Here is a 16,338-nt window from a genome sequence, read left to right as displayed (position 1 = left end):
TACATTAGTTTAGAGAGGAGGAAACTTTTACGGAATTTACTTTGTATTTTCATTAACAATTGGCTTATTATACAAAATAATCTCTGAGATTTGCATGATCAATAGAAATGGTATCTGAGATTGAAAATCAATAGAAATGGTCCCTACGATTGTCCACCATCCATGATTTTAGTCATTCCGTTAAAAATTCTTTGGGCAATTTTCAAAGCTTTGTAACGCAATCGTTTCTTAACCAAACTCGACCCATAATATATCAAAATGAAGATAGGAAAGTGTATAGTAAGATTATACTTATTTGGAAGCCCAATGGTTGCCGGAGATGGCCGGAAAATAGCCTGAAAGGTGATTGGTCTGAGGGAAAATTGGAAAACTTGCCGAAAACTGGGTAAACTTTAAATGTTAATAACTTCTTCAATACTCACGAAATCGAATGATTCAAAAACGAAAATCATACATCTCGACGAGACGAAGAGAATGTAATCTTTCTTGACGCTAAATCGCCGTAGTTTGGTCGGAAAACTGCTCGAAAGTGGTGAACTCGAAAATGGTTAGCAAATTAAAGAGTGTGCGACTTAGTATTATGGTCTAACTTTATTTTTGTTTATTTGTAAGTGTGAAATTTTAGATTTGAATATCATTGTTGACGAGTTAGATATGAACTTACTTTTCTACCCCTTAGTATATATATTGTTGCATAAAAATTTTAAAAGGTGTAACTTAAACCAATTTGGTCTAATTTTTACATAATCAAGTGCGAAGTTTGAATAAGGGTTCGAATTGGATAAGTCTTGAATTGTTTGGTTTAAATCGTTTAAGATGTTATATTATCATGTTGTCAATCTGAATAAAAGATTATACATGTTATTATGTGTATCTTATATTTCACATCTTCAATGTTAACAAAACAACATGCCACATTATCCGCATCTTTTGTTGCTCAACTTAGTAAGAACACTTGCTTAACAAACTATGTACTCTTTTTAAATTTGTCACATTTAAATAGATCAAACTATATACGGATATACATATCATCATCTTAACTCATTTGCTTACATTTATTCACAACGTCAACTAATCATACTTGCTTGCGCGCGCGCGCACACACCATGTTCATAATTGACACAAAGAATTTGTATCAAATTATGTACATGTTACCAAAACTACATATCATCGGTTTGGTTTGTTGGCACCTATTCCTTTGACATGAATAAATGCCAATTGTGAAAAGAACAAAAGGAAATGGATATAAAAGGTGATGATTTGATATTGTTTTGTTTTTCTGGGAATTGTTATGGGGTACTCCACAATAAGCTTCTCATTGTCAATGGAAGTCCACCACATGGCACTTTCTTCAACTCTTATTTTAAAACTTTTTTATCATGAGTCCTATAATCTAATCCCTAAAGTATAAAGCGTTCTTTTATTTATATTCTAATACATGAATTGGTTATATTGTGTGACTTATTCAGGTACTAAATAATAACTTTTTATCATTCTTATTCACGCCTTTACGAATGGGGGCATGAAAAACTTATTTTGAAGTTATTTTGAAGTTAAAAAATGTCTCAAATGGTAATTATACATGGACTCATAATTTAAAATGCAGTAAATTGTAGTATTGGTCCCTTAACTTTAACTAAATTGGAGCAATGATCATTCAACTAAAAATCCATCAACATTGGTTTCTCAACTCATCAAAACGTGTAGCTATGATCCCTCAACTAAAAATCCATTACTATTGATCTCTTAACTTTAATCTAGCTGGGGAAATGATCCCTCAACTTTAACCCAATTGGAGCAATGATCTATCCACTTTAACCTAATTGTAGTAATGGTCCTTCAACTAAAAATCCATTACCATTGGTCTCTTAACTTATCAAAACTTGCAGCTATGGTCCCTTAACTAAAAATCCATTACCATTGATCTCTCAACTTTAATCCAATTGGAGAAATGATCCCTCAACTTTAACCCAAGTGGAGCAATGGTCCCTCAACTTTAACCCAATTGTAGCAATAGTCATTTCAACATAACTCATTTTGACAAAATTCTTACGAAGTTGACGAAAAGGATCATAGCTACACATTTTGATGAGTTGAAGGACCAATGATAATAGATTTTTAGTTGAGAGACCATTACTCTAATATGATTAAAGTTGACTAATTATTGTTACAATTTACTCTTACTTTTTCCTATATTTTTATATCAACTTATGAACATGGTAACATAATATCTGAAAAGAAAAATATATCATCTACTTTTATTTTCTTTTAACTTTGTAATAACTAATGAACATGGTACCATAATATCTTATTTGTAGTTTGGTACCAAACATTTGGTGTCAAATTTTAGGCATTTGGATTATGATAAAAATTTGATCCCTAATTTAGGTTTTGTAATGTACAGCCAGTGATTGCGGTGGAAAGGTCCAAAGCTATGAATGATGCTTTTTTGACCACTAATAAAGTCATTTCGTTTGCTAAAAAGCCACTCAAGTTTTACAATTATTATTATAATATATAATGTAGCGATATTCCTCTTTATTTGTAAGTGAGAGACTTTAAGTTTAATTATCGTCAAACGCAAATTTGAACCATATTATTGTTAGCCTATTGTGAGGCTTAGCTTACTCCTCGCCCATTTAATGTAGATAATATCATTTGTGTTGTGGCCTATGTTTAACTAATAAGGAGAGGGGCCAGGCGGCACAGAGAAAATATAGAGAAAGAGATGTGTTTGTAGAGTTGTGTAGAAGATATGTCATTCCCCCTATGCAATGCCTTTATTTATAGTAATAAGAGTGAGAAGAAGAACTTTGGCGCAATGTGCTTGGTGTTGTCTCCTTTGATATAACCCTTCTTAAGCTGTTCGATGTATGCTGCGTTGTCTTTATAGATCGTTGTCAGGATGTTGATGACGGGGTAAAGATCGCATGAGCTTCAAATATGGCCCACAACTGCTCTCAGCCAAAAGCATTCCCGGAGTTGCTTCGTGTAGGGCGAGAATTTTAGCATGGTTAGACGAAGTGGCAACTAATGTCTGTTTAGTTGACCTCCAAGAGACTATGGTGCCTCAAACGGTAAAGACATAACCCATTTGAGAATGCGCTTTGTGTGGATCAGATAAGTATCCTGCATCAGCATAACTAACAAGACGAGAATCGACTCGAGATACGGGAGGTGTGGCATCACTTGAGGATCCGTAGGGATAGAACAAACCCAAATCCGTAGTACCCTTAAGGTAACGGAAAATGTCTTTAACACTAGTTCTGTGTTTACGTATTGGTGCATTACTGTATCTTGCCAAAAGATTAAAGCGAAGGAGATGTTAGGTCTAATGCATTGAGCTAAGCACAATAAAGCGCCTATCGCACTTAGATAAGGAACTTCAAGCTCCAAAATCTCTTCATCATCATCTTTCGGACGGAAGGGATATCGTTTTGCATCTAGCGATTGAACGACCATATGAGTACTCAAAGGCATCGTTTTATCCTCATTAAAGCGGTGTACACCTTCTGGGTGTAGTTCGATTGATGTACTAAGATTCCATCTGAACAGTGCTCTATCTCGTGACTGAGACAGTATCGAGTCTTTCCTAGATCTTTCATCCCAAATTCTGACTTCTGGTGCGCAACAGTTCTAGCGAGCTCTTCAGGAGTTCCGATGAGATTTATGTCGTCGACATAAATTGCAACAATCGCAAAACTGGAATGTGACTTCTTAATGAACATGTAAGGGCATAGTTCGTTGTTCACATATCCCATACTAGTCAAATACTCACTCAGACGGTTATACCATATTCTCCCGGATTGCTTCAAACCCTAGAGTGAACGCCTTAGCCAAATTGAGAGCGTGTTCCGAGGTTTGAAAATATTTGATCCAGTCAATGTAAGTCCTTCGGGAATTTTCATATAAATTTCCGTATCAAGATCCTCATAGAAATACGCAGTTACTACGTCCATCAGCTTCATACTCAGGTTTTTGAAACTACTAAGCTGATAAGTTAGCGAAAAGTGATCACATCCATAATGGGTGAATAAGTTTCGTCATAGTCAATCCCGAGACGTTGTGAGAAGCCTTGCGCAACAAGACGAGCTTTGTAACGCACAATTTCGTTCTTCTTATTACGCTTCTAAACGAAAACCCACTTGGATTATGTTTAACTGACAAGGAGAGGAGGCTGGTGGCACAGAGAAAATATAGAGAGGGATATGTTTGTAGGTTGTGTAGAGGATGTGCCATTCCCCCTATGCAGTTCCTTTATTTATAGTAATAAGAGTAGGGGTGGGCGCGGTGCGGTTCGGTGAGATTTTGAGTGAAACCGCAACCGAAATCGAAACTTCATGCAGTGCGGTTTTGAAGCCAAAACCGAAATGAAACCAAATTGTTTGGTTCGGTTCGGTGCGGTTTCAAACGGTTTCGGTTTGGTTTTTGAGAAAAAAATGTACAATTTAAAATATACACATATTTATGCATAAGACGATCTTATTTTCCTTGTATATTAATTAATGAATATGCAGCAAAATTTCACCAAAAACAGCAACAACAATGCAGCAAAAAACAACGACAAAACTGCCAAAAAAAAGCAACCAAACTGCATAAAGAACTGCATGTTTCATTAATCAAATCTGACCAACTTCAATCCAAGTTTAAAACTTTTAATTAACACCATACTCTTCTGCTGAGGCATCAGGTTGTCTTCAAGCAAAAGGTCCAACACCATTTCAATTCCAAAATTTGTTTTTCATTCTTAGTCAAACACCGCATTTAACTATAATTCAGCAAACATAGAGTCAACGACATAGGTAAACTTGGTTAATGAGACTGTGAAGAAAACCACTCATTTGCTCGATAAAAACCTAAGTGCTCCCTCAGATGTTCTATAAGCAACCAAATCAAGTAAGCTTGAGCAAATAAAAACATAACCAGAAACAATAAGATGTTCACAGAAGACAAAGAACACATCCATGACAAACCAAATAAAAGGACTACATGGTTTCTCATTAATTTTCTTTGAGTTAAGAAAGAATTACCATTCCCCAGCAAACCAAATCATTATAACCTTAATGGAAATTGAAACATAAACTCGAGGTATCATTGTATTAAAGAACGACAAAGAAAAAAAAAGCCTAAATCTGATCCAAATTATAACGTCTAACCATCACTCTGAATTGAAGATTTTATTTTGAAAATGGAAGCAATAAATTCAGAAATTATCTTTTAAGACCCAAACTTCTTTTTGAGACAAATAACTAACAAATAACTAAGAAATTATCTTACCATATTAGCTGGTAAGCAGTGACTTAGTGAGGTTGCAAGGCAAGGCAGAGATGAAAGCAAGCAGTGACTCAGTGACTCAGTGAGGTCGCAAGGCAAGCAATGACTCACTCAATGAGGTCGCAGTCGCTTGCAGAGGTAGACGCAGAGATGCAGATTGCAGAGATGCAAGCAGAAGCAGCCAGGTGACCAGGTCGCAAAGGCAGAGGCATAGATGCAAGGTGCAGAAGCAGTCAGACTCAGGAGTAGAAGTGTAAACCCAAAACCGCAAAACCAAATCTATAACCTAGTTGAACTAATTAAAAATTTAAAAGTTTAAAATATAACATTTATTTATTATATGATGCGGTTTCGGTTTCGGTTTCGGTGTGGTTTTGAAAATCCAAAACCAAAACCAAACCGTTTTGTGTGCCGCGGTTCGGTTTTGAAACTGAAACCGTTTCAAAACCGCAAAACCAAACCGTTTGGTGCGGTTTGATTCGATTCGTGTTTCGGTTCCAAGTGCCCACCCCTAAATAAGAGAGAGAAAAAATCATTCTCCTCTAAGGAATACAAGTCCTAATAGGGTAAAATAATTAGAATCAAATCAAATATAAGATTTACACAACCACACTTAAATAAGAAGTTTATAACAGTTTGGTAATATATATATAAAGTATAGAATTCAATTTTTGGGGGGTTGTGACTTCCAATTTGGAAGTAAATATTCATAAATCAGTTTCTCTTTATTTTAGGATTCCATCCTTTTTAATACAATCATATATCAACGTTGGAGGATTATAATTAAGTAAGGCAACAAATATAATTTAGTATTAAACTTGTTATTTAGGAGAATTGATTTTATAATTATTTATTTTTGATAAAAATAATAGGGTGATTTGGTATAAAATTTATTATCCCACATCGTCCAGGGGAGTGATCCTTAAATGTATATTCCCATCCCTACCTAGCATGAGGCCTTTTGGGAGCTCACTGGCTTCGGGTTCCGTTAGAACTCCGAAGTTAAGCGAGTAGGTGGCCAGAGCACTCCTAGGATAGGTGACCCACTGGGAAGTTGCTCGTGAGTTCCCAAAAATAAAACCGTGAGGGAATGGTAAGCCCAAAGCGGACAATATCGTGCTACGGTGGTGGAATGGGCCCGGGAAGTGATTCGCCCGGGCCGGGATGTGACAAAATTAATAAAAAGTTACAATATTAACAATATATCAATCATATTTATGCTGATTATAAATAAGTCAATCATGTATTGTGATACTTATGCATTTAAGAAAAACAAAAATTACAAAATGTGCCATTACAACTGGCATCCACTTTAAATGACACTCCCTTTCTCATATTTTCATATTTTGGAATAAGTCAATACGGATTTAGACATTGACACAGTGTCTATTTTTTGATTCTGGTTTTATTAGATTCAGGCAATGTGTTGCAGTGTTCGTTTTCTAGTTTTGTTTTTTTTTTTAATATCACTCACACGTGTAACATCCCACATTGCCTAGGGGAGTGATCCATAAATGTATATTCCAATTTCTACCTAGCACGAGGCCTTTTGGGAGCTCACTAGCTTCGGGTTCCGTAGGAACTCCGAAGTTAAGCGAGAAGGAGGCCAGAGCACTCCCAAGATGGGTGACCTACTGAGAAGTTGTTCGTGAGTTCCCAAAAACAAAACCGTGAGGGAATGGTAAACCCAAAACGGACAATATCGTGTTACGGTGGTAGAGCGGGCTTGGGATGTGACAATTTGGTATCAGAGCCAATCCCTGGCCGGAAGTGTGCCGACGAGGACGTCGGGCCCCTAAGGGGGGTGGATTGTAACATCCCACATCGCCTAGGGGAGTGATCCTTAAATGTATATTCCCATTTCTACCTAGCACGAGGCGGGAGCTCATTGGCTTCGGGTTCTGTAGGAACTCCGAAGTTAAGCGAGAAGGAGACCAGAGCACTTCCAGGATGGGTGACCTACTGAGAAGTTGCTCGTGAGTTCCCAAAAACAAAACTGTGAGGGAATGGTAAGCTCAAAACGGACAATATCGTACTACGGTGGTAGAGCGGGCCTGGGATGTGGTGGACCCGGGCTGGGATGTGACACACGCCTCTTATTCTTCACACCTCACACTACTCCTAGTTTTTATATTTGGATTCAGACACTGCAATGCAGTGTCTATTTCCTGTTCTGTTTTTTATATTATTTTTACATTTGGATTTAGACACTACAATGTAGTGTCTATTTTCTGGTTCTGTTTTTTACATTTTTATTCAGACACTGCAATGCAATGTCTGTTTCATGGTTCCTTTTATTATTATTATTATTATTTTTTTATATTATTTTTATTTTTTATGTTGTGATCTAGATACTGTGTTGCATGTTTGTTTCCTGGTTCTATTTTTTCCATCTCCTATGCTTTGCACTTCGTGTGACCTTTTACATTTAAATTCGAACACACGATGTGTCCGTTTCCTGATTCTGAATTGCAGACCGTAAAACTCTTTGCAAACGCACCCTTAATTCAAGAGGATTTTGATGGACACTACCCTTAAGATAATCTCCATGTCCAAAGCCTTTGAAGGTTTGCTGGATATCTATTACATCTTTTTTTTTTTTTTTGCTTGTGTTTTGTTTTTGCTGCTGATAATTGCACTTTTTTTTGGAATTCCATTTTTTTCTCTCACCATTGTGATTATGTTTGGTATTGGGGAAGTTTCATAGCACTGGGATTAATTGAACTATTTATTCAGGTTTGATGGAAGAGAGAGAAAGATGGAGAGGCAGGGATAAGAGGGATAAATATGAGAGAATGAAGAGAAAGAAGGGGAGAGTGAAAATTGGGAGAGAATGAAGTAAATTAGGAAGAGAGAGTAGAAGAGATAAGGAATGGAATAAAGTGAAGAGAGAAGGGTATAATAGTTATTTTATAACTAACTTAAACTTATGTGGCATGCTTCATTGACCTATGCATAATTATTATAAATATTTCACTAATTATGTCCAAAAATAAAATTGCCCATTGATATATGGCTAATTAGTGAAGTTTTTATTGATTTTTGGCTAAATATTCTAAAATAATAATCGCTTACATACAAGTGAAGATAAACATAATTAGACGGTATTCTAAGTAACATAGTAAGCCAAATGTTAATCAGCACGAAAATAATGTTCTTAAGAGATATCCCTTTTGCGTATGACCTACACCTACTACCACTCTTTAATTCCTTCTGAACGACAAAAGCGACACCTCTTTTGGCTTCTAAACGACAGGATCCACCTTTCTTTTCATGCATGCAGATCCAGTGACTTTTTTTTTTAAATTTTTTTTCTTTGTTTTGTTACGACAATTATAAGCATAACCAGAAGTGAAATGTGAGATCCTTGTTAATATTTGAGAAATTAATGAAGTATATAAAGTTGATATTTCAGAAGCTTACTTGTCTAAGAAGGATTAGATTTCTTGCAAAATTTTGCGCCACTTGACGTGGATCACACATTTATAAACATGTATAATAGTTTTGTAATGTAATCTCTTAGGGGTGCAATGCAATTGTATCAAATATTGCAAATGTTGTCTGATTATATACGCACTAATCTAGCTCAATCAAGGTCAACGTTGAGCTTTCTTAATTTAGAGAGTCATGTTATTTTTTTTTTCAAGAAACGATAGTTTGATATTTTATTGATCATCCAAATAAATACAAAAGTGTTAATTAGGTACATTGTTTCAGTATGAAAGTGATTTGGAGTGAATTTGCACAAACATACAACTATAGTAAACCACTAAATAGCTACCACATGTACGAAAATACAAATGACACCCATACCAATCTGTTACATAATAATAGACGCAACAGATAAGTATCGATGACTACAATAGGTCATTGCTGATTATCAAGGCCACATAAAATCATCGTGTAAGAACAAGATCATATAAAGTCATGGTAAATGAAACCAAATATATAAATCATTACTCAAAGGAAAACCACATTGTTATGACACATTCTATAATATTGATAGGGAAGTGTTATTCGCATTCTAAAAATCTCATTTTACACTCCTTACAAATGTATTTTCCTTTCTATATACAGAAAGTTTGGAGTGTAAAATGAGAAATTTGGAGTGCCAATAACAATTCCCTATTGATAAATCTAATATATAATATGGCAAGTCTCGCCTCTATTAAAGAGTATTCGCAATTAATATATTACGATTACAAACTTGCAAATAAATTACTCTTTTTGTTAGAAACGTGTAGTTATTGGGAATTATAATCTTTTGTTAGAAAGGTTTAGTACGCACGTGATACGATTACAAACTTGCCAATAAATTAGAAAGTGTGACAAAATTAAGGTTTTAAAATACGTTAGATGCTAGTCGGACGGTGGGTAAAGGCTTAGCGCCTAGGCGGCTTTTTTGTTTTGTTTTAGTTAAATATATTATATAACATATATAAATAAATGTCTACTGTACTTAAAAAATACATAATTGTATAAATTGTAAACTAGAACGGCAAATAAATTATAAAGTACTAGAACATATTAAAAACATGGGGTACAAGCATCAATGAGTGTTCATCTAAGTATCCAACAAGTCTTTTACAATTTCTGGAATAAATAAAATACAAAATAAAAGTTATCTATTTTATATTTTATGTCCAAGAGAGAGTTGCGACCTAGGCGAGCGCCTATGCAAGTCTAGGCCTCTTTTCTTATTTTTTAAATGCTTAAGGATTAATTGTGATGGTGGCCAACCGTCTAATGCCGATGACTTTTAAAACATTGGATAAAATAAGTAAAAATGATTTTAAGTACGAAGAGGAAGTAAAACATACCAAAGTAAGTAATGAGTGAGAAAATGTGTTGCCAGTTTTTCCTTTAACCAAGAAAAATTTGACTACTCACCCTTTTGAAAGATGCAATCACCTTAAAATTACTAGTATCCGGTGATCGTTCTTGATTTATATTCGCTTATCATTAGATATTTCTCACCAATTTTTTTTTAAATTGTTATGAGAAATAATGCATGACGACTTTTTTTGAAAAATCAATAAACAACCCATCATGTTTAGCTTACATGCCATCCATAAGATTGCGAATTTGATGGCAACCTCTTGAAGGTGGCAGCTAAAGTAACTTGTTAATTGATGTGCCAATTTGCCTCACTTTATGTATGGTGCATGTTTACTGGAACTCAGCCAAGTGTGGACTTTGACTTTGAGCCCTGAAAATTCTCTACACTTGCTGGGTTTCAAGTGAAAAAAACTTGGGGAATACTTGGCCACTTTAGTGTTCTTTAAGTAACGAAATAAATACTTTTAGACATATCATGAGCCTAATTTGTAGTTTCTACTGCCTTTTGAAGCAACTCATTTTAAATAATGAATCCATGTATAATTACCATTTGAGACATTATTTAACTTCAAAATAAGTTTTTCATGCCCCATTCATAAAGCCGTGAACAAGAATGATAAAAAAGTTATTATTTAGTACTTGAATAAGTCACACAGTATAACCAATTCACGTATTAAAATATAAATAAAAGACCGCTTTATACTTTAGGGATTAGAGTATAGGACTCATGATAAAAAAATTTTAAAATAAGAATTGAAGAATGTACCATGTGGTGGGCTTCCATTGACAATGAGAAGCTTATTGTGGAGTACCCCATAACAATTTCCAGAAAAAACAAAACAGTATCAAATCATCACCTTTTATATCCATTTCCCTTTGTTCTTTTCACAATTGGCTTTTTTTTCATGTCAAAGTAATAGGTGCCAACAAACCAAACCGATGATACATGCTTTTTCACAAGCTCCTTTGGAAAACATATTATGCTTGACAAAAAGGAAAAAAAAATACATTATTGATGAACGATTGTATAATTTATTCTAAATTCATATAAACTAGTCGGAATACGAGTTTAGGCCAAAATGCAGGTCTCCTATGTAATAAGGAGAAGGTTGATCAAGTGGGTAGAAAATGACTCAAGATTGTGATAATTAAGCTGGATTACCGTATTAAAACAACTTGTTCATTTCATCCCCTGCCTATTATTTGTGTTTGTTGTAGGTGAGAAAACCAGACTTGACAATGAATGGAGGTTGGATTAACGTCGCTGTCCATTTACTAATGTCAACACGTTAATTGTGCCAACCCTATGAAGCTATGTTCTAAGCACTATCAATAATAATCCTTTTCTTAGTTATTGAAGTTTTGGAAATCTTCCATTTTTCTTTGTTATACAATTATTAATGTTGAGGAAGAGAAACTTGAACGGAAGATTTCGAACTTACGAATAAACACTCTTAATTATTTGAATTCAAGAATTTAATGTCTTTACAGAATTTCTTTGAAATTTTAGAGATATTTTAGCAGTATCGAGAGTTAAGATAAACTTTTGATAATTCGGTCCAATAGTCGACCAATTTGGTCATAAGATTCTTTGTAGTAGTTAGTCAATATCTAAATAGTGTTCAAATTGAAAGACAGTAAAAATCAATTCTCTGAACTTTGCATTTTGTTAGTTAAAAACTTATTTCATGAACCCTACCACTAGGTGTGGCAAACGGGTTGTGTCTATCGTGTTCGTGTAACACCTGTTATCTTAACGAGTTGTGTCGTGTCACACCTATTATCTTAATGGATTCTTAACAAGTAAAGTGACCCGACCCATTTAGAAAAATATATATTTTTTCTTAAATTTGCACATACCACACATTGTCACATAAATATCATTTCAAAACATTAAAACACATTTGTCTTTTAAGTACTATATCTACACTAAAAAATAAGAGCATAATAAAAAAATATTCATACACTACTAGTCTGTTACAAAATATTAAATGTGCAAGGATATGCAAAATGAAAGAGTTTTTGTTTTCAAGGGTTGTGAAGCCTTTCTCAAAAGTTTAAACCTTGCCAATGGAACTCAAAGCTTGCATGTTATTCCTTTTACAAAATCCTCAATTTTCATTGATCACCATGAGGAAATTTTATTGGAACTTTGGCTTGATCTATTGCCTTTAAGAGTTATGTTGATGATGTTTTCATTAAGGTTTTCTACGTCAGAACTCTCTTCCGTATAAACTAAGTATAGAAAAATCAAACATTAAAAACCATTCAAATTATGATAAGTTTACCAAAATAATTATGAAAAGAAATAAAACAATAGTACTATACCATATAAAAATATATTAGCCTCCAACCTAATGCACAATGGACGACTGAGATTAAATCTTAGCCGATCCAATGGTCATAAAATTTTTAAATTTAATTTAATATATATATATATATAATTATTATAGTTTCTAGGGGTATAAAATTGTTAAATTAATATATATAATTATTATAGTATTTTTTTAGGGTTATAAAATTATAAAATTAATATTTTGTTTATCTTGTATCGTGTTACCTATGTGTATACTCGAATCAACATGTTATCCTAACTGGTGCTTATCGGGTTACTTGATAACGACCCGATTCGTTATCGTGTTGATCCGAACACCTGTTAACTTTGTGTTGTGTCGTGTCGAGTTATCTGGTCGTGTCAGGAATTATCAAGCCTACCTACCACAAATAGAAAAAAAAGAAGAACATCTCGCCGTTGACGCTGACCCCCAGCCTTTGGCCTTGGGTTGGTGGCAATCCTTTTTGATAATTTCCTTCTCTTTCTTTTCTTGTTTTTAGTAGTGGTTGCTCTCTTGTTTTGTTGAGAAAAACCTTTGTGGTTGTCACTCTCTCTTTCCAAGCCGAAACCTGGACTGAGCCACCACCCAACCTGCGCGCAGCCAGGCAACCCAGCTGAGCCAAAGCCCAACTGCACCAACCAGTGGCAACACAAAGCTACCAAAAAAAAACAGAAGAAGAGGGAGGGGGCAATGGCCCGTCACCTTGGTTCGCGTGCAGATTTCTTGCTAAAGTTCTTTTTCACTCTCTCTCTCAACAAATTAAAAATTCAGTTTCTTTTTAATGGTCGAATTAAGTTACTTTCATTAAATAAAAAAACTAATACAAGATGAGAGCTCAAAAGGCAGTCCACAACCTAAATACAAGCCTAACAGAAAAAACGAAAATACAAAAGAAATGCTTAGAAATAACTAGCTGAAAAAACAACAAGTAAGAACAAATTGTAAACTTGACACATTAATATTACATCTTAACTACCGTCCCCTTTACATTGCTCCTCTTCAAATTAATATTACATCTTAACAAGTTTTCTCATACTTTTAATGCTGCATGAAAGTTTTAGCTTTTAGCTTTGGGAATGTTATGATTCATATTGATCTCACTCAGATTTCCTATTTTGAGGTTACTGACACAAATCCAACTTTATAGGCAAGTGGCTTATAACTTGTTGGTTAAAAGTATTCACCTTCGCACCTTAAGTTTTGCGTTCGAATCCCCCTTTCCCTCTCCATGGTGTAATGAATTAGGGTAAATTATCCTATACTCTTAGGGCTGAGCTCACCAGATATGCAAAGCAAATGTTCTCGTTTTTTTTGTTCTTTCAGTTTTCTGTGTGCTTGAATAGCCACTAATGATTTGTATTTAAAGTCAGTGTCCCCTGCAAAGTTTGATATCAAAATGATAATACATGCTTCTCATAAGCCGTGGTAGAAATAAAATATAACTCACAAGTGAAAGTGGACTGTGTTGTGGTTGTGTTACTACACAAACAACGGAACAATTCCAACCATTTTACATATGATAACCTGAAGGTGGAGGATAACGGAAAAACTTCCATCTTTTATGGTTTGGATTGTATTTAGCCTACGTCAATTTTTTTAGAGAACTTAGCTGCATCCTAAACCGGAATGTCATCCATACCTTCAGGTAGCATCATGACACGGGATGTGACCAGATGACTCCACCATTTTACACTCCACATTTGACAGATGCTCATTCAGTAAGGGCCGTCTAGTCAACTCCATCTTTCAAACAGTATTTTCCTGAAGATTGTGACTACCTCATAAAAAAGCGCATCATTTTTGGCCAGATCCTGTTATGCTGCATGTTCATTACTAAAAACCTTTTGTCCTATGTGGTAGTTGCTTCCTTCTTTGGCAATGACCCCGTGTTCACAAGCCAACTGCAATACCTCTGATTCACAACCTAAGCCTCTCTCGAACTGTATCCCCAGATTGGGCTTCTTCATTGCAGGTGCTAAATTATTTTTCACAACTTGCACAGAAATCCCAAGACCTGTAGCCTAAAACAATATGGACTTATACTCTGATCAAAGAATACAACCCTCAAAAGGAAAAGTGAGAACAGTGTTTTTGATAAAGTTCACATATAAATAAGTTGAACATCCATACAGGGTACCTTTTCTGTTATGGCAATGTGGATATTTGAAGTACAAATACACAATCGATTAAGAAGATTACTGCCATATTCTAACTAAATTAACCTAACACGCACAATAAACAATAGTGTTTCAGAAAGTTCTATAACTGTGAAGCGACAAGCTCTACTAGTGGCCCTAATGCACATTCACTTATTGAGGATACCACGCTCTCTTGGCACTCAGTTTTCAGGCAACAACAAGAGATTGCAGCCACTGATTCATGGAAAAGTACATAGACTGCAGGAGCAACCTTTTATTTCATTGCCTTCTCTTCGCAGTTCTATTTTATTCTAATTATTGTTCTTTGGTTTTGCTCTTTATCTTTTAGAGTACCTCTCCCTTTTTATCAGTTTACCTAGCTACTCAACCAGTTATTGTTTCAATTACCAAAGAAAAGCAGGTGATACTCTTATTGAGTACACACACTGCTCAGAACATCAAAGAAACTGTCGTTTTGCAGACCATACTATCGTTTTTGATAAAAACAATAAACGAAAACAAAAAGCAAATATGACCACTATATTGCCCAACACAATATGGCTCATCGAAAGAGATCAACAGTACAACAGCATGAAGCATCAAGTAGTATCAGCCGCAACATGTATTCTTGTAAAAAGCATACATGAAACATCAATAATTTTATTCATGTAAAAAGCATATCTTCATACATGCATTCTTGTCATTATTAAACAAATAAAGGATTTACCTTATCCTCGGTCTAAAGCAACTGTATTCTCTTAAGTCTCAACTGTACCGCCTGCATACAATTTCAAGGCATTTCCACCACAAGTAACCTCACCCATAGGTCCAAATTCTTTCCCTGACTTTGAACTTGATCTAATCTGGATACAGAAGAAATGCTACATAGTAAATATTATTTCTCCTTCTGCAGATAGAATTTTTAACAGATAACTAGTAGGTTAAAATGTTTTAAGTACGGTGATGATAACCTGGTTAATAAGAATGTATTTTTCGTAATGCTTGGGTTGTGATTCTTGATTGTGCATCTCGGTATTCACTATCAATTTCAGTATCAAGTTCGCACTGGGGGACCAGGGCAGCTACCTGAAATAACAAAACATGCCAAGCGATATTAAATTGATAGTTTCTATACCCTCAAAAGACAATTAAATGATTAACAGTGATTACCTACATCTATGACAACACAGCAGCGTAAATTCATTAACTAAAGAAAAGGAAAAACATGTTCAGTAATGAACTCTCTAAGCTCCATTCAACGCTGAAATCACTTTATATATATATGTATCATTAGTTACTAGTCACAGTGCATTGCAGTTCCCTGGTCTATCTTGAAATAAGAAGTAAACTTTCTAGATTCTAACATTTAGTATACAATCTGAAAGTGTCACGGTTCCTATGTAACTTGATAGCATAACTTTGAAATGACAGGCTCCTTCCAACAGAAATGATAGCATCACTTGATAGAATACATACATGTATAGACATGTTAGTTTGTCTGTAAATATTTGGTCCACTTAAAGATTGGCGTTAAAAGGTCAATAAAATAAAGATTAGTGTTGAGAAACCGGTACGTTTATCTTTTCTTCACCGACAATGGGAAGCAAAGTGATGAACAGCCGTGTTGGTAAGAGACATCCAAAATATCCAATCTGAACAAACAGTAGCATCAAAAGAAGCAAACTCTCCAATGAATAAAGCAACAATCATGTTCAGCGTCAATTACTTACACTATCAATTACAATTCCATC

General features: G+C 34.8%; 1 long non-coding RNA gene across 2 annotated transcripts; it reads right to left on the bottom strand.

Annotated features, from left to right (window-relative positions):
- Nucleotides 1–13,881: 13,881 nt before the first annotated feature.
- On the bottom strand, nucleotides 13,882–15,898 carry LOC126604697 (uncharacterized). Of its 2 annotated transcripts, XR_007616717.1 has the most exons (4): nucleotides 15,762–15,898; nucleotides 15,559–15,673; nucleotides 15,315–15,450; nucleotides 13,882–14,470 (listed from the first exon to the last, which is right to left on the bottom strand). It is a non-coding gene; the product is annotated as an uncharacterized LOC126604697 (long non-coding RNA). The 2 variants fall into 2 exon arrangements; XR_007616716.1 differs by having other exon boundaries at nucleotides 15,559–15,892.
- Between the last annotated feature and the right edge of the window lie 440 nt (nucleotides 15,899–16,338).

The sequence above is a fragment of the Malus sylvestris genome, chromosome 15 (assembly GCF_916048215.2).
Source record: "Malus sylvestris chromosome 15, drMalSylv7.2, whole genome shotgun sequence".
NCBI classification, from domain to species: domain Eukaryota; kingdom Viridiplantae; phylum Streptophyta; class Magnoliopsida; order Rosales; family Rosaceae; genus Malus; species Malus sylvestris.
The sequence above is the reverse complement of the archived record's forward strand: the minus strand, read 5'-3'. Positions and strand labels throughout refer to the sequence as shown.